Below are 25,683 nucleotides of genomic sequence, written 5' to 3' on the forward strand. Positions count from 1 at the left end.
TTAGAAATAGGGTCATGGCAGCTTGCTTTGTATCTTTAAAGTATAACGTTGTATTACAGCTTTCTGTGGTGTCCCTCTGCTTGTAAAGTGTGTACAAAGTTTAAAGGTAGACAATGTCCTCTCATTCATGTGTGAATGTCCCTGACAACAGTCCCTCTTTCCTTTCAGTTTCTAGGTTCAATATGTTTGACCATTTATGGTTTAAATGGGAATATGCCTGCATCTTAGATGCAATTATACATTCTAATAGCATTGGCAAAGCCAATAGTTCTAGCATTAGCAGGCAGTCTTTTGGCCTTGTCAGTGCTAGTTTTCTTTGGTCATGTTTTTTTTTTGCAAAGCTTTGTTGTTGGGTAAGCTGCCAAGCCCTCATCCATCTTTAAAAAAAAAGCAATTCTATATATGTTTGTTTGATCTAAAAATGCACACATTGCTATAGTAGTCCCTAGCACATCAGGGAACTATTTTGAATTCACGAAAGGACAGATTGCAGACACTCGCAATGAAGTTAGTCACTGATGGAAGTGGGCTGGCCCACTGCCCCATTCCATAAGTAACAGCGGATGGAAGAACATGTGAATGACACAATAACAGATCAATGGATGAAGAGGGCTGGCTAAAAGACCCTGTAACTAAGCATATTATACATATAATTTTAGTAAAATCAAAGGTTCTTGGCCAACACCTGACCTAAAAAGACATCCATATACCTCGCAGAAATCTCTCCTTAAAGAGAGCAAGAGTGCTTAGTGGTGTTTTACTCAAGGACTCATTACAAGTGACCCAGACCACACCTGGGTTACAAGTGATGCCAAAGCACAGAATTTACATCCTAAAGCAACACAAAACACTAGAAATCCCCGGGTTAAATATGGGGCGAAACTAGTGAATTAGAATGGGAATTGTGAACAGTATTCCTGATTTCTGTAAGAATTCCGAATTTACAAGAGGACAATATAGTCTTTTAGCACGCAGCCAAGCGCTATGTCAGTTGTTCAAAAGCCTTGAACCAGAGGGCCTCCAAGAGATGAGCCTATAACGAGAGAGGGCCTATTAAAAACCAAACAAGCATTTGCAATGCAATAGGTCTCGCAGTTGTTAGAGTTTGAGCTATTGGCATTGTAAATGGCAATGCCTTTTATTTACGTGTTGGTTTTTAAAACATAAATAAAAGGCATTGCCATTTACAATGCCAATAGATTAAACTCTCGCAAATGGGAGACCTATTGCATTGCAAATGCTTTTTTTTTTTAAGCAGAGGGGCAAGTTGCATGCTAAGTGCGGCCGTCCTGCCATCTCTTTTCTATTACTTTACTTTTGTTACAATCTAGGCACCCACGCGGGTGCCGTGATTTCAGCAAAAGTAAAGAAGTAGAAATAGAAAAACATGGTGCCGCGATTGCATCAAAAGTAAAGAGATTTTCTATTTCTTTACATTGGATGCAGCAATAGGTCACGCATCTGCATTGTGACAGAACGGAATATTCTCTTCTCCTCTCTCTCTGTGTACACCCAGCCCTGCTGGCGGGAGCAGAGGTCACGGCGTTAGCCAGGCCGAGCTTATGACATACGACAATGGATCATTTAGTTAAACTCTCACCGCTGCTCTTGGCATTTATCCATATGTCACTAGCTAGAATCCCAGCAAGATCAACTCTGCCTCTAGTTGTTCGAAATGACAGAAACGGATACATTTAAATTGGTAAAATTGCCTCCTCATTTTTACAGGCCTTAAAAACGGCATGCTCAGTATGCAGCGCTATTTAAAAAGCAAGCCGTTATTCCGAAGTTACGTTTCACTGGAATGTATTCAGTGTGGGCAATGCAGGACTACAAATTAAAGAAGCATTTGCAATGCAGTAAGGCTGGCATTATTGAAAGTTTGAGCTATTGACGTTGCAAATAATAATGCAGCGCCAATATCTCAAACTTTCAAGAATGCGAGACCGTTGCATTGTAAATGCTTGTTTTGAACAGATGTCTCTCAAGCGCAAGCTGCAAGGACTTCAGTCCTGCTTCTTGGCTGCCGGTGCTGATGCGTTTGAGACTCAGATGCACGCTTGTTCCGATACCCAACTCATTTGCCACCCAAACACTTTTACAGAATAGCTTTGTCCGGTGGTAGAAACTCTTCTTCTTTCCAAAGCGTTTTAGTGCATCAGAATTGTCTAGAGGAAGTGGCGCTGTAGAAATGCAACTGCAAAACAAAGGAGTAAACTGCCATTGTAGTCCCACTGCAATCAAGACCACACGAGCAATAACATAGCTACAGGCAGCACCAGACAACAGAGGCGCAACTAGAGCCAAATTTCGTGGGGGGCTAAGAAAAAATGTCGGGGGGGGGGGCTGAATCTTTTAAGCCTTAGGCAGAGTGGAGCTGCAGGGGCTCTTAGAAGGGGTGAAACAACAGCGAGGCCTCATTAACATGCAAATGGTCTTTTAAAGACCTGTGAAGTGCTTGGGTGCGGCTGGGTGTGCGCCGGGAAGCGGTCTCATCCCGGGCTGCCACACACGACGGGGGGGGGGCTGAAGCCCTGTGAGTCCAATGGGTGTTGCGCACCTGCTAGAAAAGGCTGCATCACACCACAGAATGTGTCCCAAGATGTTAATTCAGGAGCATGAACAGGGATTCGGGCAACCAGAGCTGTGACAGAGACCTTTCACTGCTGTGCTTCTCTGAGAGAATGAGACAGAGAGAAGGAGGGGGGGGGGGGCAACTGTCACAAGATGTGGGTCAGGGAGGAAGAAGGAACACCCATGGATGCGTTATATTCCCAAATGTTGTGTTGTTCTGGGGTTTGTGCAATTCCATGTCTCAGTCGGCATTCAATGTTTATGTGGCTTGATTCAAGAATATCAGGCTCTAGAGATTAAAAGCGGAGAGAGAAATGGAGCGTCACAGTAGACAGAGACGGAACGCCCCATTAATAACTTGTTTATTAATGTTCAATAAATGATTTTGCACTTTTTTTCACTGCGTATTCCTTTCAACAGGATAACAACAGTGAGGTCCAGCACGCACCTAATTATTACCATGGGGTGCAGCACTTTGTTCAACTGATGCAGTGCCACTTACTTTCGCTTTCTCTCACATAGGTCCATGGGAGGCCTCATGAGCAGTAAGAGTGCGAGATAAAACAGTGCTCATGAAAAGTGCTTCTAAAGGAAAATAAACTAGGTGAGCCCCCTTAAGTAAGTGTCTGTTCTGTCACGGATCCAAGCGAGTCTCAGATTCTTGCTTAGTTACACAGCAGGAGGGTTGAGGTCGCTTGGCACTATTGACATCACCCAGTGGGTCAAGGCACCCGTTGCTGTCGCGTTGAAGGGTATTTTGTTCGCTGACATGGAATCTGGCACAGAATGAAACCGAAAGCAGCATCCGGGAGGCAGGGGAGGTGATGGTGTAGGATCTTGCAGTGGCCGTTGTTGTCCAGTATTTTCATGCATGTGGTTGGGCGTTGTTTCGTTTGCAGGCTATAAGTGCTAAACAAGCATTTGCAAAGCCAATAAGTTTCATCTATGCGGGATCTATCGGCGTTGCCGTTCTATAAGATGTTGCACTTGCACATCAGCGCGGGCCGTTGTACAGTATGGCTCAAAGTAATTAAAAACAAAGCGCCGCACCCGTGTCGTAGCACCTTTTTGTGTTTACTTTAAGTAGTGGTCGAAGTGCATTCAAAAAACGCATGGGAACTGTGATGCTGTGCGCAATGCGAGCGGGGTAAATGAGCATGGAACGATGTAAAAGGTGTGTTTAAATTCTAAAAAAAATTCTGTCTTTCACCTTCAGGTAACTACATATGAAATAAGGAACAGCTTAAATGAACAAGCGGCACTGAAAGCGACCGCTTTCGCAATCGCTATTGTAAACAAGCGCTCTACACGCTTATCAAAAAGTTTTTTTAAAACTGTCGTAAAGTGACTCAAGCACTTCAAAGTATATCATAATGTCCATAAAAAGCTAGGAGTGTGTCACGGTGGGGATGGAGATAGCGATGTATAAAACAAACGAGAAGGGAGGGGGGAATGCCAGCAACAGAGGAGCCCGCGAAAGTGAAAGTGATCGTGATTACGATCGCTACGGAGTTAAGACACATGGGGCTGCGCGCGTGCACGTTCACGTGCACTGTAGCTTTAGGCCACGGCAGCACTTTGAAATGCCCAGATATAAAATGTCTCTTCGAGCCTTTGGCTCGCGAGACCTAAAAACGATTTCTCACAAAAGTAATTCCAGATGCCCATTTGTAATGCTTTCAAGAGAGTGCTTGTAGAACTCTACTACAGGTTTGTCTTTATTTTTAAATGGGAATGAACTGATGGTAACATTGCACTTGGATGGCCAGTACAGTTCATCAAAAGTGTGTTCATGTGGATTTGTGTTGGTCTTCAAACTAGTACTGAATGAAATCATGAGTTAAGAGTAGGACTTGACGTGGCTAGTTCGAGGAATTTTGAGAAAGTGCTTTATTGTGCCTTAAATTCCTTACCCACCTAGCAGCATGGGGAGGAGAGGGCATGGAGGAGAAAATCAAGTGTGAGGAAATAGAGAGAAACAAGACCACATCACACTGCCCCTTAAATGACTGATTACACATTAAATATAGCGCCAGGTTCAAAATCCTTAGCAGTACATTGCTCTGTTTTTCTACACCCAAACTGCTACCCTCACAGGAGGCCAAATCATATTCCTATATTTTGCAAAGCAAACCATAAATGAAACCATGGGGCATATTATCAAGGATGGCGTTAAAAATTATCGCCGGTTTAGCGGCAGAAAACAGCAGCTAAAGCGGCGATAATGGGCTTGATAATATGCCCTTGTGAATTCCCATAGAAGCCCATGTTCTAGTGTGAACATGGGCTTCTATGGGAATTCTCCAGTGCATATTATCAAGCCCATTATCACTGCTTTAGCGGCAGTTTTCTGCCGCTAAACCGGCGATAATTTTAACGCCGTCCTTGATAATATGCCCCCATATGGGGAATTTGTTGAGGGCTGAGAAAAAAACAGGATTATACAGTACAGTGGCCACAAGGCTACGAATATACAACAAGCTTTATAAGGCAGCTAAGAACTCTGCAAGTCAGAGCGCAGTACCAAATATATGCCCACCAAGCAAAATCTCTGAAAACCGTTTTGTCCTATTCAATTTTCATGTCACTCTATGGTACATGTGCTGGAGCAGAGTTTTCTGTTGAAAATCTATTGGGTTTTTAAAGCTCTGGTTTGTCTATTGTCGAAAGAAATTAAAATTATTAATTTATAATTACTAATTATTTGTTTTGTGTAAGTGTTCTAATTAACCAACAAGAAATAACAAGAGAAAACTACACGTGGGGAAGCATTTGTGTCGTTTATTAATAATGTGCATGTTTTATTAATAAATGTTGCTGAGTGCTGTTTATTTTAAAGCACGAAAACGTTTTTTTTAAATGTCGTGTATTAATGCTTTTCTTGTGTTGCAAAGGCTAGATAATTACATACACATAAGGGTATTAGTGGGGTTAACACTGTTTAATCACTATGCTGTGGTAACGTTGTTTTTGTCTCTTTTAATTAAGATGATAAGTTCTGGCCTAGTAAAAAATGGCTACCGTTTAAAGCCTAAATTTGAGTGCTCAGAACTCTGATGAGAAGGCCTTGCTGAACATGGTCGAGAGTCATCTGACCACAGTCTTCGCCTGGTTAAAAGTTTTCCGTGAGGACAGCAGCTCTGGGCGGACATCCAAATGTCCTTGGAAGACAAAGGAGCCTCAATGAACATTATGATCATCATGCTGGTTCCGAGGAAATATGAAAATGGAAAAGAAACATTTCAAGATTTAGTTCCGTCTTCCGTCTTTTTATTTTTGTGTTTTTTTCTGAGCGGAGATTTTTCCAAATGTAGCGATGCTACATCCTTTCCTGCTCGCTTTGCTCAGCGGTTCAGCGGATATCGAAAACATTTTATGTTGCCTTCTATTGTTTCATTCATTATAAATATTGTTAGCTTAGAGAGGGTTCGTTCGTTGCATTTTGGATTCTGAGGCCACTTCTTTCCGAACTTGCGTTGGTGAGGATCGATGCCGTGAGGACGGTGACCTAAGAGACTTTTATCGAGAGACCTGTCCTGATGACCATTTATGACATTTAGCTAGAATAGGTAACTATGAGAATAATGATTTATTTTGATTGCTTTCCATTTGAACTAATTTTAGATAAAGAATCATAATTTTAAATACAGTGTTGGTTATTATTTCTTGTCAATTATTGAGTACTCTATTTTGATTATTGTTGATTATTATTAGTTAAATCATGACTCGAGACAGTGTCAATTAGGTCTTATCGACCATGAGTGTAGATGCAGGGTGTTTAGAAGGTTTCTTTCCACAGGTTCAGTGCTAATGGAGTAATCTGAGTGTATGTTAGTGAAATGGGCCCAAGCGTATGATGAGTGTATGTGCGTGTATCTGTGAATTTACTCTATCTGTGGAAGTAGGGAGAATTTGTACACCCCAATCTGCACCAATTTCCTGGTAGCAGAATTTGATGGTTATTGATGATTGTCTTGATCTGATTAGATTGCTTGTACATTGGCTTTTGATTTATTGATTATTGATTGAAGTTGGTATATGTACTAATACTATATGTTGGAGTCGTCATGCTGAGTTTTATGTAGTGCTTCTGGAATTTGGGAGCTGGTAGCAGTTCCGTAGTAGGGCAGAGGGAAGTATATGCTGCTCTCGGGAAAGACGGGATTGTTGGTCCTGTATGTATGCAGGAGAAAAACGTGTGACAATTGAAGTTGCGCGTCACATTGTCTGTGTTCGGAATTAGTGACATCGTTGTGTGTTACTATTAGAAATATTTCTGGTATAAAAGGAGTGTGTATGGTAGCGAAGGTTATCTGTGAAACTCTGGTCTTAAGTCCCAGGGATCCGTAAGGTTCACCGTTAAAGCTTATTGCGGGAGGAGTAATAGGTATTCTCTGAGCTTGTTTGAAGGACTGGGCAGAGGTAAACACTGCTTGGTTAACGTATGTTATAATTCTGTAGTGGAGCAGATTGCTCGCTGTTCTCGGGAAAAGCAGGATTCTGTGTGTATGTACTACATTTTCTTGTATGAATGTGCGTGAATGCTCATATGTTTAGTTAATTGTAAAACTCTTTGGAGCAGTCCTAGAGGAAACAGTTAATGAATGCATGCTACTGTGTCAACGGGATTCTTGTGAAATAGATTTTCTTTACTATTCTTTGGTTAGCGAAGCAGACAATGGAGATGTTTATATGTTGTAACTAATAGATTTTGTAGAATCTGACACGAAGTCTACTGAGAAGTTTTGTAAAGGAGGGGTAGACGACTGACAGGAGACAGGAGCAGGAGAGACTGCAGCGACTGCTGACGTCAAACAGACCGCGCTCTGATTGGATATTAGATCAGAACAGTGCTCGCGCTGAGATTGGTGCGTTGGTGTGAGCCGCGCAAGGATTGGAAAGAGTCACCTTGTACTCTAGTGACGTAGACGCTCCAGGATTGGTGCGTTAGTGTGAGTCGCGCTGTTATTGGATAAAACATCGTACTATTGAGTTGTATTACGGAAGGGATTAGAAAAGTTTGGTAAAAGCTAAAATGTATTACCAAGAGGAGAAAAAGAAAAAATCCTTGTTCAGAAAGATTAAAAATTGGTTCGACAAGGATAAAGATGTTAAAACGAGAGAAGGTGAATTGTTACCTCCATCGAAAATGCCTGCATCCTTCATGGCTGCGAGATATGGGTATCATACCTGTATATGGTTGGAGAATTGGGTTAGGTATACAAAGGAGGATGGTGTTCTAGCATTTCCAGAACATGGTTCATTTAATTTGGCCGTGTTGAAAAATTTGCGGGAAAAGATGTTGTGTCTTGACCCAAGACCAAGGCCGACACAGTTTGAGGCTTTAGTGGAATGGGAAGAGGAAGTACATGAGCGAGAAAAACAGAGGTCTGGGGGAAATTATAGGTACATGTTTGGGAGGAGACATGATCGTGAAACTCATCATGATCGAATGAAGAGATGGCGAGATGCTAGTATGTCAGAGGGATTATACCCTATGAGAACAATTGAAGAGAAGGGTACAGAAAGGGTTCCTGAGGCAGAAGTGAGAAGATATGGAGTTAATGAGTATGAGGATGAAGTCTTGAATGACATGATTTACAAAAGACCACCTCCATATAGACCAGAACCAGAAGAGAGCACACCAGTTGTTTCTCCGATAAGAGATACATTGCGTATCATTGAGACAGAAAATGTGACACCTGAGTTAAGAAGTGGTAATCCTTTCAGGGAAAGAGAGAATAGAAGCAGTGGCGAGAATACGAGAGAATTAGCCAGAACTGCGTCGGAGTTGACTGAAAAGATTAAAGAGCTGACAAAGAATCTAGACGCTGTTACGTTGCCCGTAACCATAGGTCCGATTATGCCTGTTTTTGATAAGCAGAGGACAGGTGAGAATGGTTTGGTGATTCCATATGTTGGGAATAGATTGACAAGTTTGGTTGGTCCTTCAGAAGATTCAGGAAAAAGGACAGCAAAATCCAGACATGAGACATGTAGTGAAGGATTAGAGATACAGTCTAATTCAGGATTGGATGCTGGTGAAGCTAGTTGTTCAGGGATGCCGATTTTAGAACCGCAGAAGAAAGTGGTTCCAGTGAGAAAATCTACTGAAATAACAGCTGAGGATTTGAATGAATGGATGAAAGTTCTTCAAAAGAGGGATAAAGATTCACAGGCAATTGATGTGGCTAGGTTACGTGTAGAATTAGAAGAGCTTGTTGCAGGGACAGTTCCTACAGAAATTCTAAAAAATCATCATGATGGTGAATTGTTATTTATGTGTAAAAATATCACCTGGAGAACTAAAAATACACATGACAGATTAAGAGCAATAGCGAATGAGCATGGAGTTGACATTGATAAAGTGAAAGCTTTGCAGAAGTCTTACAGGATGGATTTCACAGATAAAGACATTGAAAATATGAATGGTGCTGGTAGAACAGGACAGATTAAAGAGATGATCGCTTTATTGTGAAAATGGGGTGATGTTGAGAAGTGGAAGGATAGGTGGTACAAGAAAAGAGAAGAATCAGGGAATAAGACTTATTCAGCATTTCCTGTGAGAGAAAAAGAGAAAACTGAGGAGGCTTATCCTATGAGAGAAATACCTGGAGGAGGATATGTACATGTTCCATGGACCAGACAGGATATTTTATCATTTACGAATGATTTCCCTCGACTGAGAGAAAAGCCCGTCGAGTGGTATAGGCAGGTAGACAGGTTTGTGAAATTGTCAAAAGTGCTGTGGATTGACCTGAATAGTCGGTTTGATATAATTGTTCCAGCAGACTTGTGGGCTGAGTGTAAAATAGTTGTAAGTTGGCCTACTGAGGAATATCCAAGAGATCAAAGAACAGGAGCACCAGATCCAGAGGTAATGAGAAAGTATGAGCAGGTGATCGTATACCTGAAAAATAAAGTACCTCCAAAAGAGACAGACTGGGTTAAAATAGATCGAACACATCAGGAAGCAAAATAATCGGTTCATGCTTTTTATGAGAGGCTGATACTGGCTTTTAAACAATTCAGTGGGGATGAACACCTGGGTGACAAGGATTTGAGTCACTTTGTATACAGATTTGTATATGGCCTGAGACCTGAGATTAGTGAGAGAATTCGTGAGCATACAGTGGACTGGCAGAGTAAGAAAATAGATGAGATTTTGAGACATGCAAAATACTTCAGTGATGAAATTGAAGCAAAACAGAGAAAGCTGAAAGAGAAAGCAATGTGGGCACAAGTGAAAGTTGCGGAAAGACAGGAAGCACAGTTGGTGGAACAGGCGAATAATGCAGGAAATAATCCAGGGAATAGACCTAGATATGCAGGGAAAGGAAAAGGGAATCTTGAGGAAGCCAAAAAAAAGTTCCCGTGTCACAACTGTGGCCAACTGGGACATTGGAGATCTGAATGTACCAATCCACCATTAGCGAATAATGAGAGTAAATCCTTAAATCAACAGGTGCAGAACGAAGGGAATAATCGACAGCAGCAACAAACTTCTGTTGTGAAACAGCAGAGTCAAGAGCCAAAACCGCCCTTGCCGCAGAATAGAGGATCACAAAAGTATAATAAGGATTCGGGATTCTACAATGATGAGCAGGTAAACAAACCAAGGCGTTCTAACCAGGTACAGCAGTACTTGTTAAAGAATGAAGGGAGTAAGTCTGAAGGTGATTATTGACGGTGCCGAAGAGAGGAGGAAGAGTGCATACTTGCTGCAACTCTAGAAATAGACCAGGCAGGACCATTTGTGGATGGAAAAATAAATGAAGAAGGTGTTACTTTTTTAGTAGACACAGGTGCAACAAGATCAACTGTCAGGTCAACAGATATTAAAAATCTTCCTCTCTCGGATGAAGCAATCCAAGTAGTTGGTGTAGCCAATACACAAATCAAGACACGTCTTACTGAACCAGTAAGAGTACAAATAGGGAAATTTTCAGACATGCACAGATTTATTGTCTGTGACACTAGTCCAGTGAACCTGTTAGGTAGGGATCTACTTTGTAAGATGAATTGTACAATTTTTTGTACACCGGATGGAATAGCTTTCGAAACACCAGATGAGGATGTTTTGTACCGAATGACTCTAGAAAATAGAGAGAGTGAGTTAATTGGTGCATATGCTGTGTTTGATCCGGAGGATTTGCCTCAAGAGCTGAGAGACACAGTGAAAAGGACAGTTTGGGATTTTACTGGAGAGGATGTGGGATTGATGAATAATGTAGATCCTGTGAAAATTGCAGTGAAAGAAGGAATTACTTATCCTAACATTACTCAGTACAAAATGACACCAGAAATAATTGAAGGAATAACTCCTATAATTAAGAAAATGATTCAGCAAGGAGTTTTGAGAGAATTATTGAGTAGCCCGTGTAACTCACCGATAATGGGGCTAAAGAAACCTAATGGGAAGTTCAGGATTGTACAGGATTTGAGAAAAGTTAATCAAATTGTTGTGGCATGTTGTCCTATTGTGCCAAATCCGTCAGTGATTTTGTATCAGATTCCACATGATGCTGAGTGGTACACAGTGATTGATTTGTGTCATGCTTTCTTTTCAATTCCATTGCATCATGACAGCCAGCCGATTTTTGCATTTAGGTTTGGCCAGCGTATTTTAGCATGGTGTCGTATCCCACAGGGGTATACGGAGAGTCCTTCGATATTCAATCAGTTATTGAAAAAGTCATTGGAGAGTTTGATCATGCCTGAAAACTCAGTACTAGTGCAATATATTGATGACTTACTTGTGGCATCAAAGACACGTGAAGCTTGTGAAGTAGATACCATAGCTTTACTGAATCATCTGGCAGATGGAGGGTTAAAGGTATCTCCAGCTAAATTGCAATTTTGCAAAAAAGAGGTGCATTATCTTTGACACAATATTGAAAAAGGTCTGAGAAAAGTGACTAATGACAGGATTAGAATTATCAGAGAAATGAAAGCCCCAAAGACCCAGAGGGAAGTGAGAATGTTCCTGGGAATGGTGGGTTATTGTCGTCAGTGGATAATTAATTTCTCGCTGATAGCAAAGCCACTGATTAAGCTGACAAAAAGTGAGATGACAGATCCATTGGAACTAGATGGGGAACAAATGGCAGCATTTGAGGAGCTGAAGAGCAGAATGTGTGAAGCCCCTGCTTTGGGTATGCCAGACTATGAGAAAGAGTTTGAATTGTACTGCAGTGAGAGAAATGGATGTGCACTTTCAGTGTTAATCCAGAAGCATGGATTACTGAGAAGGCCCATTGAGTACTTCTCATCGACACTTGACCCTGTAGCTGTGGGTTTACCAGGTTGTCTGAAATCTGTGGCTGCAACATGCATAAGTCTGGAACAGAGTGAGGGAATCATAATGGGATATCCTGTAAGGGTATTCGTACCTCATAATGTGGCAATTCTTTTGACAAGAAGCAGAACTCAATACATGTCACATAGTCGGCTGACTAAATATGAGAAAGTCATTCTGGGAGCATCAAATGTGACTCTGGAGAGATGTGTGAATGTGAATCCAGCGACATTGTTGCCGGATATTGAAAATGTGGGTGCGAAGACAGAAGATGATCACAATTGTTTGGATGTGCTGGATTACTGTACAAAACCGAGACCAGACATAAGGGATCTTCCCTTACTTGAGAGTGATCATGTGCTGTTTGTAGATGGATCATGCCTGAGGAATGATGAGGGTGTGCTGAGTGCAGCATATGCAGTGTGCAAGGTTTCAGAAGTGATGGAAGCATCATCATTGAAAGGAGTGAAATCTGCACAAGTTGCAGAATTGGTGGCATTGACGAAAGCTTGTGAAATTGGGAAAGATCTGAGAGTGACTGTGATGACTGATAGTCAGTATGGATTTGGAGTTGTGCATGATTTTGGCCAACTTTGGCTACAGAGAGGTTTCTTGACGTCGAGTGGGACTCCAATAAAGAATGCTGAAGTGATTGGGAAATTGCTTGAGGCGATACAGCTGCCTAAAGAATTAGCAGTTGTAAAATGTGCTGCTCATGGACAAGGAGATAATTTTGTGACTGTTGGCAACAGATTTGCTAACGACATTGCACAATATTGTGCTAAGAACAATCACTCGATTAATAGGGAACGAGAAGGAGAAATGTCTTTGTGTTCTGTGATGTTTACTAATGTCCTAGAAACGTGGGATGAAGTGAAACAGTTGCAGGATGAGGCAGGAAAGGAAGAAAAGAAAGACTGGATGAAGGCAGGTTGTGCCCCAAGAGAAACAGACCATGTTTGGGTCTATAGAGATGGCAGACCAGTCATGCCTAATTCCATGTTGTCGACAATGGCAAGGATGTATCATGGCCAGGGACATTTGGGAAGGGATGCGATGATCAGGTCTTTTAAACAGACTTGGTACAATGCAAAATTCAGGACAATTGCAGAGAGCATCTGTCAGAGATGTTTGATTTGCCAGCAATTTAACACTGGGAAAAAGACAGTGGTGAGTCTGGGAACAATAGGTAGAGAAGGTGGTCCTTTCACGAGAATGCAGGTAGATTTCATTGAAATGCCCCAAGTGAACAGACTGAGGTATGTTCTAGTGGTAGTTTGTTTGTTCTCAAGATGGGTGGAGGCCTATCCGACTAGGAGAAATGATGGAATAACAGTGGCAAAGTTACTGTTAAGAGAATTGATTCCTAGGTACGGGTTTCCAGTAACGATTGAGTCTGATAGAGGTGGACACTTCTATAATGAGCTCATGAGTTTGATTTGTGAAGCATTGGGCATACAGCAAAAGCTACATTGTGCATACAGGCCAGAGGCTTCTGGTGTGGTTGAGCAGATAAATGGCACAATCAAGAACAGGATTGGTAAGATGTGTTTAGCCACTGGAATGAAATGGCCTGATGTCTTGCCTCTAGTGCTAATGACTATTAGATCTACTCCAGATAGAACTACTGGTTTAAGTCCGCACGAAATCTTGATGGGACGCGCAATGCGACATGCATATGTGCCTGTCAATAAGTTGATGACAATAACTGATGACATGATTTTGGATTACTGTAAAGGCCTGGCTGACGCAGTTCATTCTGTGTTTCACCAGGTTGGAGAAGAAGCCACCACACTTGAGAAGAAGCAAGCTCATGATCTGAGTCCAGGGGACTGGGTGAGGATTAAAGTACACAGAAGAAGAAACTGCTTGGTTCCAAGGTGGGGAAGACCAAGACAAGTTATTTTGACTACGACAACTGCAGTGAAGTGTGCTGGTGTGAAAAACTGGGTACATGCGAGTCATACTCTGAGAGTTCCAAACCCAAAGGATGGGACTGGCAAGGAGTATTTTGAAGAATCAGATTCCAGTGATGATGAAGACCCAGAACCAGTGAGAAAAAATCAAAGTTCAGGAAAAGAAGCAGAAAAGACTTCAAGAGAACCATTGAGAGTCTCAGAAGGGAGATCAGATTCTGTAAGAGAGCCTGAAGTTCCAAAAAGCAGTGGAGGAAAAAGAAGAGAAAAGAGCAGTTCCACAGAAATTACTCCTGAATCAGAAGAGGAGGAGATTGAAGAACCACTTGAGATTATACCTGAAGAAGTAGGGTCAGAAGAAGATAGAGAGGGACAGATTGCGGAAGACCCCCGAGGAGGTGTAGGGAACATTTCTGATAAGCTAGGTGAAGGGACAAGTAGACAGCAAGAAGATTGCGTGTCGGAGACTCGAGGAGGGAAAGAAGTAGGGAAGTCTCAAAAAGTGGTGAAAAAGACTGTGGAGCGAAAGAAAACTGCTGAAGAACAAGAGGCATTTGAGACAGAATCGGATGAAAGTGAGAATGAAAAATCAGAAGGTCGAGTTCTGAGAAAGAGAACTTGGATTGGAGAAAGAAATAATACAGAAACAAGACCGAAAAAAGTTGTAAGAGGAGATTTTTGGCCTAACTTCAGAGTAAAGAGGCTGAGATACAGACTGATAAGAGCAAATACATCGAAAGCTGAACAAGTGATTGAGGTGTCGAGTCAAAACGAAATAAAAAGGAAGGAGCAAAAGGAGTCAAGAGAACCTGAGGAGATAAAGAGAATTAGAAAACCCAACCGAAAGTACAGATCACCGGAATGGTCTTATGTGGCACTGTCTGAAGGAGGAGAAGAAGAAGAAACAGTGAATCGAGACAATCCGGAGGGGATCTTGAGAAAAGTGGTTGAGGAAAAGGAAAAATCTGTTGGAATCTTAAAAGTTATCCTGACTGACATTGGAGAAGAGTCGGATGCACAGGATGTTGTTGATGATCTGATACAATTTGATGTTGCTGAAGAAGAAGGAGTGAAAAGTGATGAATATCCAAATTGAGTGAACTGAAGAAATCACTTGGAGAAAAGTGAAAAGGAGAAAAGTCTGAAATTCAGCTGTCTGAAGTAATCCAGAAATAAAGAGTAATACAGTAATGGAGTAGTAGAGGCTAAGTCAAAAGACACGGTCAAAGTAGTAAAATGGCTAACATAGAGAATAATCAAAGTAGATGTGTCTTTTTGAAAAGATGGTGTAGAATGTGCTGTTGCTGTACTGGATTATTAATGCTACTATGGGGTGTTTTAGCTTTATTAGTTACATTTAGAGTTACAATAGGTACATTTGAAATACATACTGAGAATGAGACTAATGTAGAGAAAAGTTCACAAAAAGTAGTTCCAACTAGAATTAGTAATACTTATATGCATAAAGATAGGTCAATTAATGATTTTTCTAGCAATGTTTTTTCAAAGTTGTTGTACGAATATGTGAAGACAATGGAAGTGAGGGATTGCTATGTTTGTATGCAATTACCTGTATCCGTTTCAGAGGGTGTTACTTATCACCATTTACCAGCTACGTATGGAATTTCTTGTAGTGTGTTGAGTAGTATTTTTTATTTGCTAGGGAAAATAGATTATGAGATGTCTAACAAAGATAGTATTTTTGGGCAATTGCCTATGAATGAAAAGCTGAATCCAGCTAAAGAAGCTAACATTTTTGGTGAGATTTTTATTGAAAAAGAAGAATTAACATTAGATTACATTTTTAAGAATAATTTAACTTGCAGTTTGAAAGAAGAGGAGAAAGCTTTCCTAAACATGGTGGAGGAAAGGAGATTGAGCATGCATGAAAAGGCAGGGAAATACAAAGTGAGTGAGACAATTTGGGACATTGAAATGGGAAAAGAATTGAGAAATGGAGCTAGTCCAACTTTAGCTTTAGATGCACCACAGAAGGGTAAGCTGTGCATTACAAGAAAGAAATCCCAATATGATACATACTTTGTTGGGACTAGTGAGTGTCATGATACATACTTCATTGCGACAGGATGGGGTTTTAGAGGAGGAGAGGATCCAGTTTTCCCAGGAGTGTATTATGTTTGTGGGAACAAGGCTTATTACAAGTTGCCTGACCATTGGGATGGCACGTGTTATGTGGGCCTGTTCTTTCCAAAGATTTTTCATATAGATAGAATAGAAGATGTAGAACATATTAATTTACTAACACGTTTTAAGAGAGAAACTTGGTCAGAAATAGTGGGTGACATTTTTGGAGCTTTAATTCCAGCAGTGGGAATTTCTTTGAATGCATATGGAATTCGGAAACTGTCAACAGTGGTGGATCGCTTATCGACAAATACCGCTGGAGGGTTTGTTTTGGTGAATACGGAATTGATTGCCGTACGTGCCATGTCTATGCAAAATCGACTTGCCCTTGATATTCTATTAGCCAAAGAGGGTGGGGTCTGTGGAATATTGAAAGTTCAACATTGTTGCACTTACATTCCAGACGAAAGCAAAGACTTGAAGGTCTATATCAAAAATATTACTGAATTGCATGAAGAGTTAGTACCACTGAAAGCTGAGAGTATTTGGACTAAAATAGCTAATAAAATAGTTGCTGTTAAGAATTTTATTGCAAAAATAGGTAGTACTATTATAGGTAAGATATTGTTTCCTTTGACTTGTATAATTGTTGCTTTATTGATACTAAGATTGGTGTGTTTGTGTTGTAAAAACAGGGGACGGAAAAAGAAATTAATTAAAAGAAATATTGAAAGGAGAAATAAAAGAAAAAGAGATCCACAAGAAATAGAATTAGAAGAATTGAGGGAGAGTGTTTATTTGGAGACAAAGAGGGATGATGAAAGGGAGTCTGGTGTCTAGTGTTGTCAAAAAGAAAAAAAAGACATTTCCAGTTTCTCCTAAAAATTGGGACTTAAATTGTACTAATTTTTTTTGGGTTGTTTATTTGGTGATAATATCACCAAAGGGGGGATTGCTGGAGCAGAGTTTTCTGTTGAAAATCTATTGGGTTTTTAAAGCTCTGGTTTGTCTATTGTCGAAAGAAATTAAAATTATTAATTTATAATTACTAATTATTTGTTTTGTGTAAGTGTTCTAATTAACCAACAAGAAATAACAAGAGAAAACTACACGTGGGGAAGCATTTGTGTCGTTTATTAATAATGTGCATGTTTTATTAATAAATGTTGCTGAGTGCTGTTTATTTTAAAGCACGAAAACGTTTTTTTTAAATGTCGTGTATTAATGCTTTTCTTGTGTTGCAAAGGCTAGATAATTACATACACATAAGGGTATTAGTGGGGTTAACACTGTTTAATCACTATGCTGTGGTAACGTTGTTTTTGTCTCTTTTAATTAAGATGATACGTTCTGGCCTAGTAAAAAATGGCTACCGTTTAAAGCCTAAATTTGAGTGCTGAGAACTCTGATGAGAAGGCCTTGCTGAACATGGTCGAGAGTCATCTGACCACAGTCTTCGCCTGGTTAAAAGTTTTCCGTGAGGACAGCAGCTCTGGGCGGACATCCAAATGTCCTTGGAAGACAAAGGAGCCTCAATGAACATTATGATCATCATGCTGGTTCCGAGGAAATATGAAAATGGAAAAGAAACATTTCAAGATTTAGTTCCGTCTTCCGTCTTTTTATTTTTGTGTTTTTTTCTGAGCGGAGATTTTTCCGATTTTTCCAAATGTAGCGATGCTACATCCTTTCCTGCTCGCTTTGCTCAGCGGTTCAGCGGATATCGAAAACATTTTATGTTGCCTTCTATTGTTTCATTCATTATAAATATTGTTAGCTTAGAGAGGGTTCGTTCGTTGCATTTTGGATTCTGAGGCCACTACTTTCCGAACTTGCGTTGGTGAGGATCGATGCCGTGAGGACGGTGACCTAAGAGACTTTTATCGAGAGACCTGTCCTGATGACCATTTATGACATTTAGCTAGAATAGGTAACTATGAGAATAATGATTTATTTTGATTGCTTTCCATTTGAACTAATTTTAGATAAAGAATCATAATTTTAAATACAGTGTTGGTTATTATTTCTTGTCAATTATTGAGTACTCTATTTTGATTATTGTTGATTATTATTGGTTAAATCATGACTCGAGACAGTGTCAATTAGGTCTTATCGACCATGAGTGTAGATGCAGGGTGTTTAGAAGGTTTCTTTCCACAGGTTCAGTGCTAATGGAGTAATCTGAGTGTATGTTAGTGAAATGGGCCCAAGCGTATGATGAGTGTATGTGCGTGTATCTGTGAATTTACTCTATCCGTGGAAGTAGGGAGAATTTGTACACCCCAATCTGCACCACATGCACCAGGCATATTTACAGTGGTTAATTTGTAAAAAACATAAGTGACTGGGCTTTCTTGAGGAGGCAACATGCACTAGCCCATTTCTCCTAATAGCGCTGCCTAAAACAGAACCATCTACTAACCATGAAAGTGGGGAGAGGACTTGCATATGGGCCAGTGCGGCCAACTTCAGAGCTGGGAAACTAGGTTTGAATCTCATCGTCGGCTCAAATTCGTGCGATTCTTGGTGAATCACTTAATCTCCTTGTCAATGAATGTGTCCTTAACTGGTGCTCCTGAAAAGTGCTGGTGTTGATGATTAAGTACCACTGCTGCGGTGTAACACTTTGATGAGAAAAGGATGCATTATATAATATTTACGGAATGGTGCACCATGTCATAAGGTCCCAAGGTGTGTCAAAACTTTGGACCCATCAGTGAAAAGGATGGTGCAAAGTGTTGTTACTTATCGGCTCCCAATGTGGCACAAAGCTGATTTGTAGTTTGTAAAGCTATATTTACATGCCACAAATCAGCTTTGTGTCACATTAGAGTGCATCGTGCATCGAAATGCCTCATAAAGTGACGCATCGCAAACAAAAAATCTTTTGAAACTCACCAAATGCAATAAATTAAGGGAGCACAAGCAGTCAGCATAACAACCCTAACACTAGCCAAGGTGTCCAGAAAGAATCCCAGGAAAAAGGAAGAGAAATTTCAATGAGGAGGTGAACCAAATATTAATATCTGAGGTGACAAAAAATAAACACTGTCTCTTTCTCACCTCCAAATTTCCATTAGGGAAGAAGGAAGAATGGACTGCCATTTTGCAGTCCAGAGTGGGTAAGATTAACAGTGTAGACCAAACAGAAAGGAGAGTACCAGAGTGCAATAAGCATTTACATGATTTTAAGTGCAGAACTGAAGAGAAACTGTCCAAAAACCTGAGGGCAGCACAGCGGACTGGTAGGAGTTGGACCCATTGGAGGAGTAGGTAACATTACTCATCACAGCATTGCTGGAGGAAGGAGTGGAAGGACAGCACAGTGCTGCGGCTGATGACCAAAGAGATCTTAGGGTAAGTGTTAACAAGGGACAATGGGCCAGATGTACGATGCTTTATAGCGTGCGCCAACGGGTCTTAGAACCATTTGCGCACGCTAAAAAGCATGGGCCCATGTACAAACAGAATTTTGCAACTCGCAAATAAGTTGCAACTCACAAAATACTGTTTTGCGACTCGCTATTAGGAAGGGGCGTTCCCTTCCTGATAGCGTCCGCAAAGCTATGTACCAATGGTCTGCGACCACAATTGCGATCACAAAACACTTGCAAATTACCACCTACTTCAAGTAGGTGGTGAGGTATTCGCAAATTGGAAGGGGTCACCAGAGAACCCCTTCCCCTATGCAAATGCAGGCAATATTATTTTTTAAGGGCAGGCAGTGGTCCAAGGGACCACTGCCTGCCCTTAAAAAATGAAAGGAAAATGTTTCATTTTTTTTTTTTTAAATACATCCTGTTTTCCTTTAGAAAAACGGGCTGCATGTAAAATAAAAGCTGCTTTATTTAAAAGCGGTCTCAGATATGTTGGTCTGCTGAGCCCAGCAGGCCACCATCCCTGGGAGGGCCTGTCATTCCCCATGGAATCGGAAATTGTGAGAGGCTCATTATTATTCATGAGCCTCGCAATTTGCAACCCCATTGGGAATCGCAAATAGTGTTAAACACGCTGTTGTGCATGCCAAATAGCGCCTCCCAAAATTAGAGTTGCAAATGCGACGCAATTTGAAAGGTGCTATTTGGCAGGTCGTACATCTGGCCCAATGTGATTAAAACTGCACTGTGCTATGTGCAAAGGTAAAGGGCAGGAATGTATCACATGTTAACTCATACATCACATGAATGCAATTTGTTTTGCCCAGTGACAATTTGCTCCGCCCAGCCTAGCCCTGCCAAAGTTTGTCAGGTTCATGCATGATCTGCTGTCCCAGTCCAGGTTGTCCTTTGAATACTGTTACTTTTAGTGTAAATAATGACATGAGTAACCAGCACTACAAGTCCCACAATAAAAAGCACAAAACCAGACCTGGAACAACACAACATACTTAGTCCTTGGAAATCTCCACAACCTGACTGTGACAATGCAAGTCCACTTTCCTAATGAGGCAAATGTGCTTGTCTTGTGGTTACACAGCCAATCGTGGAGTGCAAAAGCATCGTCTTGACTGGGGTTGACAGAGGAATAACTTCTCACCTTAGAGGAAAGCCAGGAGCTGAGTATGTGATGGATCAGCAAGTAAGATCATATGAAGAGTCATGAGTACAGTCACTAGAATTAAACCATATTTCACGCACCTGTCCTGCTGTTCTGGGTGAGATTACACAGATGTTATCTGCCATTTCAAACAAAACACTAACTCCTGTCTTGTACAAATTAATTTTGGGGTTGAGGGTGAATGCTAGTGATGCACAGCAGAGGCACATGAGTGTTTGTTGGTGGCATAGATGGTGTGTGAGCTTGATGGACCCTGTTAGTGTATTGCCCTGTAGGTGTGGCTGAGGAAATGGAACTGGCAGTGTGTCAGATGGGCAGGTATTGAATGACAAGTAGGGGAGGTGGGATGTGTGTGCTACAAAATAGCTTAAGTGATGGTCAAGCACTGCTGTGTGTGATAGCTTCCCACTTGTGTAGCTGGGATGACATAGAGGAAGGCATTGGTTTACTACATTCTACATGTGATGTGAGCTTGGTTGATGGTGTAGCTGGTAACAGGAGGGATGTGACTGCTTCATATGTCAAAACTGAAGGATGTGAAATGGAATTGTGAAGTGTAAGGTGAGCTAGGTGTCTAGAATGATGGGCAAGTTTTGGGAATTGTTGGAGGGTGAGGTGTTTGGGCCTAATCATGTGGTCAACCAGGGTAGGTACATGCAACAGAATATTCTCAGTATTAATTTGTATGGTTCAGCATGAGCCATAGCTCTCACATACAGGTAGCCATGGTTGTCAATTGCATGACATAACACATTTGGGTATGTCATGAGAGGCAATGTCTGATCAAGTTGTTATCAGTGTGGGGGAGGAAGTTTAGTCCCTGGGTCTGAATGTAGATTGACAGAGGAGTCGTGTACAGTTATGAGTGAGTGGGACTGAGTGAAAAATTTGGGTAATGAGGAAATAAAGTGAGCTTCAGTGGTTGCATATTTCGAAGGGTGATGGTGCCTATCTCCTTTAGAGGTGGTACACAGTGCCTATTGTTCTGGACTTTCGAGATGACTGAATGCACTAGGAAATTGTAGGATTACACACAACTAAGCACACTATGATAGGCACATGTTCTTACCCATTCCTGCAGTGTAGCAAGGCAGCTTGCTGTCTAGAGTTGTTTGGATGAGTGTCAAATAGGACCCCTCAGCCAAATTGCATGCATAAGAGTAGATCAAGGCAGATTGGTTGGGTGTACTGTGTGAAAAGCAGAGTGCAGGACCAAATCTAGTAGACAACAAAAGAACATCACTTTATCTGGAGCTGTGGGATAAGCAATACCTAAAGGCAATGCAGGCACCCTGATGACATGGTGCAATGTTCTCAGCAGTGGTATCAATAATTGAATCTTACATCAATCTAGTCCTTAAAATATACAATCAGCTAAGCAACATGATAAACTGGCACTCATCCTTTCAGACAGTGCAGGCCAGCAAGCTGTGTAACTCCCTTGCAATGTGTGGTATGACACAATAAGGACTACTTGTAACACAGTGGTTGTGTGAACAATGTAAAGATATTGCCATGTGAAAGACAACACCAGTGTAACTTGGACTCTTTCACTGTAGTAGCACATGGTCAACAAATCTGCGTGCAACATAAAGTGCATAAAAATAAAGTATGTTTGTCACACGGTTTACTTATGTCAACATCTTTCATAGATCATCATTAAAATATTTTAATTTCATTCAGACAGACAACAACACCACCTGTCCTGCAGTCTGTCCTGTATGACCAATCTGTTGATGATGACACCCTGCCCCCAATGGACGATGCCAACTTCCAACTACTCCTGGTCTCCATAGAATCTCTGTCTCCAGTCATAGCAAGGGTTGATAGCATTGTAGAGTCTCCAGAGGAACCACCACCCACAGGACATGCCCCATCGGCCAGTCCAAGCCCAACTGCAGACTCCAAGGACACAGAAGTTTTCATTCAATAGAGAGTGGTAGGAGTCATGCAACGGATGGTTGCTGTGGTGCGGACGGGGATGGAGGCCATAGTGGGTAGCCTAGAGGAAGTCCATATGTGCCTCAGTCCAAATATGGATACATCTGAGGCGATTAAAGTCACTTACCCTCGGCTCCACATGATGGATGAGACCCTAGCTGACATTGCTGGTGTCATGAGGGAGAGGCAAGAACAACACACGTCAACCTGTGACACCAGTGAAGTTGCCACCAGGCTGAGGACCATCATTAACATCATGGCATTTATGGAGTGCAACTTGGACTCCTGCATAACAACAATGGCTTTCCCGCATTTTTTGTACTGTTTGTTGAATACATTTTTTTTCTTTTCTTTCGTTGTTTGTTGATTTCTCTCCATACATTAAAATAGTTTTCAAATGTACAATACAATGAGTATTATTGTGTACTGTAATAATGTACAACAACTATACATGGCAATTTGTACCTCCTCACTGAAATTCTCCTCACCTCTACATTTTGCAAAATATGTCTTCCAAATGGACTCTGTCTGGGCATCTTTTGTTGACAATCAATGTGGGTGTTGTTGTCCCGAACATTGCAAAAAAGCTCATGCTGAGTTAACCAAAAATTGTGAATAAATTCACTAATATAAACTAGAGTGTTGTATGTTTGTTGATAAATGGACTACTTATACCATAGTGAAGGAGATTGGGATAGTTGGTTGTTCTGGCAAATTCCCCCTCCAGACTTACTCAGTGCCATGCGGCGCTGTGCAACCTGCTGAATCTTGTGTGCATGCTGTGGATGTTATGGATGCCCAAGAATTGTGTCCCTTTAATTTGGTGATTTGAACCCATCCCAATTGACTTGTGGGTTCAAGGACCTGGGTGCTTGCTTATAATGACTATATGGGCAGCTGGCCTGCCCACGCATCAGACTGTCCTCCCCCTGGGGTGTGGTCAGCCAGCGCCTCCTTGGGGGATCAGCAGCAGAGTGGGACGTAGACTCCTGAAGGCAGCCTGAATGGCAGATTCTAGTAGGGATATCTGATTGACAGAACAGGTCCAGCAGCCCTGAATTCCCGAGCACAAGTAAAGGCTTGAATTTCCTAATGTTGTCTAATTGTTCCTTCTTATGAGTTTTGGTACAGTGAATTTTGAGGTGCGGATGAAATAGGTGGTATCCATTGGAGGTTTTTAACTTAGTACATGTTTGGGTTCTGCGTTTCTGCTGGCTGTTTTTGCCATTGCCCCTCACTCGTCCAACTAGCTGGTCCCTGTTGTGGTGGTGCAGTGGCTGACTGACTTCCCTTCAGCTGAGTGCAAGGTCCATTCAGGTTTCCCTAGTGCTCTGTTTTGTGGATGCCGATTCTGCAGGGACTTAGGGCGTGGGGAATGCACCACATAGTGCTAGGCAGCCTTGTCTGTGCCATATCACAGTGCACAAAGGTGTTATGGAGGTTGCAGAGACTGAGTTTGGGGGTCTGGTTGTTACCGCCATTGCTCCCATGCATCTTGGCCCTGCTTCCCACCTAGTCCCAGGGCACCTGGCATGTGTGTGGTGCAGTCCCGACTCGCTCCCTTCATGCATACCCAATCAATTATCAAGTTCCTCATCTTTTTGGCTGCCTCAACTAAGAGGCGGTGTGCGCTGCATGCACACAGTCGAGCAAATTTGTATAATTCATAGAAATTTTCCATGTTATCCAAGAACGCCTCAGCTAATGGGGGTCTGATTGGTAGGGATTGTCCTTCCCTGTGTACATGCGATGAAGGAGTGTTTCAATGGCCTGGGTTCTAGGGAAGGAGATCCAGGGGAGGAGCAGGCTACAGTTCCATCATCAGAAAACTAGATGGACATTTTTAGCTTGGTCATCAGGTCTCGCCGTAGTATATTAGTCGGGGATGAGGGGAAAATATAAGTATTCCATTACTCTATTTGCCCCTGCCTCTAATTTCACCTTTGCCTGTGAAACCTTGTCCCAACTGCTTTATTTCTCAATAAGGGAACTATCCCTTCCCTCAGGCATGACCTTGTGTCCCCTGAGCCTAGTAGGAAACTGTATGGTGTGCTGTGACTTTTCGTTCTTCCTTTGATTGATGTATGGTAGGCAGTAGGGTGTGTATGTGTTCGGGTGTGTCTCCTGCCCCTTGGTCAGCTGGGCCAAACCTGTATCCTCATTCTTGCCATCAGATTCCAGGGGACTGGGACCCTGTTACTCATCCTTGCTATTTACATCACTGCCCAGAACCACTATGAGCGTATCTGTTACCCGAATCTGGTCACCCGAGCCAGTGGGAGTGCATTTTCTCAGCACTGCTGAGGTTCGATGGGCTGAACAAGATTGACGGAGGTTGAACTTTGGGGAGTGCTAGCACTGGACTGGTGTGGTGCTGGGATTGCCCGCCTGCTGGCCATTTAGATTCTTATGCTTGGACCTAACAGTTTGTTGTTCAGTGGGGGACCCTTCGGCACCCTAAAATGGCAGTTTGGTGTATCCTAATGCAGGAATAGCAGGCATCGGGGGAGCTCCTCTATACCTGCATATGGTGGGGGAGGTGTGTACACCTTGCTTATTGTCTGTGGGATAAAGTTGTTGGTCTGGGCCTCCTTAAAGCTGGTCCATAGCTTTAATGGTGCCTCTTTCTGTCCTTCTTCTGTCCTGTGTGTTTGGTGCATATGTGTGTTCTCATGTGTTCGATTATGCTAGTGTCAAAAGTTCCCTTCTTTGGCCAGGGAAACATATGTGCCTTAGTGTGTGTGTGTGTGCTATTTGTGGCAAAACCTGATACCTTTTTTAACCTGTGTTGGGAACCTGGATTGCATGTGTTTTAGTGGCGACTCCATGATAAGTTGGGCACACAACTGGCAATGCATATGAAGGTGCACAACCTAGAAGAAAGTGCAATTGGTAACACATCATGGAATTTGGCAGCAAATAGCAGACTTTACTTTGCTTATGAAATAACAATTGTGAGGAATAGCAACACCTTCATTTAGCATATTGAGACATCGACAAAAGACAATACTCAAGACAAAATACAGTTGCATTAATTTACCAGCACCACAGCATCAAATCATCACAACCTCAAAAATACCTTGCATCAATTTCAATACTACAATAAGAAAAAACTGACAGGGAAAAAATGATGACTTTGTCAAAGATTCCTTAGCCCTCTAATAGCGCATGCTATCCTGAGACCAGGGGAAGCCCTGCACGGTACACAAGACTAAGCGAGCCCAATAGTCTGTACAATATCGTCTCTGGGACAAAGAAAATGACAATTTTCTCATGGCAAAATGGAATACCTCGACGAACCACAGGCACCTC

At 41.8% G+C, this 25,683-nt stretch overlaps 1 long non-coding RNA gene across 1 annotated transcript in view; it reads left to right on the top strand.

Annotated features, from left to right (window-relative positions):
- Positions 1–17,656, top strand: part of LOC146809911 (uncharacterized) — a 37,911-nt gene extending 20,255 nt beyond the window's left edge. Inside the window, exons 2-3 of the long non-coding RNA XR_014965594.1 lie at positions 10,040–10,180; positions 17,214–17,656. This is a non-coding gene — a long non-coding RNA (uncharacterized LOC146809911). The remainder of the gene's footprint in view (positions 1–10,039; positions 10,181–17,213) is intronic.
- The last annotated feature ends 8,027 nt before the right edge of the window (positions 17,657–25,683 follow it).

This window comes from Triturus cristatus, chromosome 7 (genome assembly GCF_964204655.1).
Source record: "Triturus cristatus chromosome 7, aTriCri1.1, whole genome shotgun sequence".
NCBI lineage: Eukaryota > Metazoa > Chordata > Amphibia > Caudata > Salamandridae > Triturus > Triturus cristatus.